The 2,137-nt window shown below is 40.3% G+C and overlaps 1 long non-coding RNA gene across 1 annotated transcript; it reads right to left on the bottom strand.

Moving 5' to 3' along the window:
- On the bottom strand, nucleotides 1–1,785 carry LOC136427750 (uncharacterized). Its single transcript, XR_010754508.1, has 3 exons — nucleotides 1,100–1,785; nucleotides 709–779; nucleotides 1–480 (listed from the first exon to the last, which is right to left on the bottom strand). It is a non-coding gene; the product is annotated as an uncharacterized lncRNA (long non-coding RNA).
- Nucleotides 1,786–2,137: the final 352 nt, after the last annotated feature.

Here is a 2,137-nt window from a genome sequence, read left to right as displayed (position 1 = left end):
CTGAACAGTCGCCATTACAGAAAAAGGACAAATAGCAACAGATATGCACATGGATTTTTTTTCTGTGTGCGCGTATAGCAATAGCAGTCAAACCAAAGAGTGAAAACATTCATATGGGAACCCCAGGAACCAAAGAAAATCCAGGTAGAGGGAAAAAATAGATCTTATTTACCCTTGTCGGGTTGATAGAGCTGAGAACAAAATTGTGTAACAAAGAGCTACACGATATGAAGGCTACGGCTTGTTCCTCAGCAAAACCGTTGCTTATACATGATGGCTATACATTAATAGCATTGACAATCATCGCGAAAAGAAGATTTAAAGGTAGTATAGCAGGATACCACGTCCACTCACCATTAATTTTGCAGGTTTGTGACCCATACAGCTGATTGCCGGGCCGACAGTTACAATAGAAACTCCCCGCTGTGTTCACGCAATTGTGGCTGCAACCACCGTTGCCACTGGCGCATTCATCGATATCTAGGATAGATGTCATCAATTAATCCTAATACTAGGATACCTAGATACTGACATAATCATTCCTATGTTCATTAAAACTTTAAATTTCGCAGTAAATTCTATTCCTTACGCAAGGACATATACAAATATAATATCATCATCAATACAATGCATAACGAACTAAGCGCTATATCAACAAAAATTAGCTGCTTTGGTTTTTGAATATGATAATTTTCTAAGTGCACCTACCCGTACAAGAGTAGCCCGAAAACCCATCACAGCATATTCGGCGGTACCTTAAAACTGTGCGGTAGGCCAACCTAAACATGAATGTGAGGTTTCGTTTTGTCAATGCAGCACAAGAACAAATTCTGTCGCATCCAGGAAATGAAGTCGATGCAAAAGTGACTATTACCGAGCTGATGTCGGATGTACTGTATTCACTTATTTGTGCAAATACACTCTGGTGATATTTTTGTATTGTTTGATTTTTTGTTTCATGTATTGGCAGGGTAATTATGAGTTCCATTTTAAGTTACAGATATTACAAATACGAAATTACATACAGGGCCTGAGATTTTTGCATGAAAATTTTGTTTTTGGGTTGCAGTAATTCATAAATCATCTCCATCAGTATTACCTGTTTTTCGTACAGTCATACCACCAATAGTAATAGCACCTGGATCGATAAGGCTGATTATATCCTTCTGTGGCGACATACTGGGTTGAGACGCGAGTACATGTGGAGCATCTGCAGGGAAATACATGAGGCTGAGGGGAAATGCAGCGGAAGAAATGTAAAAAAAAATTGGTTCGGATTGCATCATAGCTGTTATGGCGGTTGTCGCATGAACATGCCATTGGAAACGCAGTTGTTTCCGCTTTTCGTGCTTACACAACTAAAATGTTTGACTTAACCAGGGTTGAGTTGGCTTGAGTGACTTACTGTGAGCTGGGTATTACAGCAAGAACGCCAAATAGGCAGACAAGCGTTATGAAGAATGTCCTCATCCTGTCATGTTTTGCTGAAAATATCAAAAATTCTGGTTATTGCTTTGAAGGGCTGAAGCTGCCCTGGCTAGATGGTGTTTCAACTTTATCTTTATCATTCGGCCTGTCCCATAACAGCCCACATCAAACGTCAGACATCACAATTATCATAATAATGATAATAACCGTTGTTGTACATCCATGCCCTATCACGGGCTAGGTACAGGCATATAGATACAAAAGACATAGTAACGTTCATATAAGGACACTGACAGGATTTCTAATACTAATCTAAAACATGGTTCTGAAGCAACTCTGATTCATAGGTTCGGCTTCTTTTCGTCTTTTTGTGATGTTAGAAATATGATTTGAGATGGACATGTTTAATATTGTATGGTCAAAACGCATAATATAATGTTATAAGCACTTCACTCTAAGATTACGATAATCTATACTATCATGAAACACACTCTCCGTTTCAGATATCATGTAAGCCAGAGTACCGGGGGCTTAGCCAGTTCTACTAGGGGTCCGTAGCTACATAGGCCCGTAAATCGAACCCAACGAGCCCATGGGGCGCTCTATGTACGTGGGCCGGCTAAATTTGAGTACGGGCCTGTATCGCTAGGGGTCCCGAGTAGAACTGGCTAAGCCCCGCCGTAATATGGCTTCCAGGATAAGTTTCAGG

The sequence above is a fragment of the Branchiostoma lanceolatum genome, chromosome 1, assembly GCF_035083965.1.
Source record: "Branchiostoma lanceolatum isolate klBraLanc5 chromosome 1, klBraLanc5.hap2, whole genome shotgun sequence".
In the NCBI taxonomy this organism is placed as follows: Eukaryota; Metazoa; Chordata; class Leptocardii; order Amphioxiformes; family Branchiostomatidae; genus Branchiostoma; species Branchiostoma lanceolatum.
Note: the sequence above shows the minus strand (reverse complement) of the source record. Positions and strands in the feature narration are given on the sequence as shown.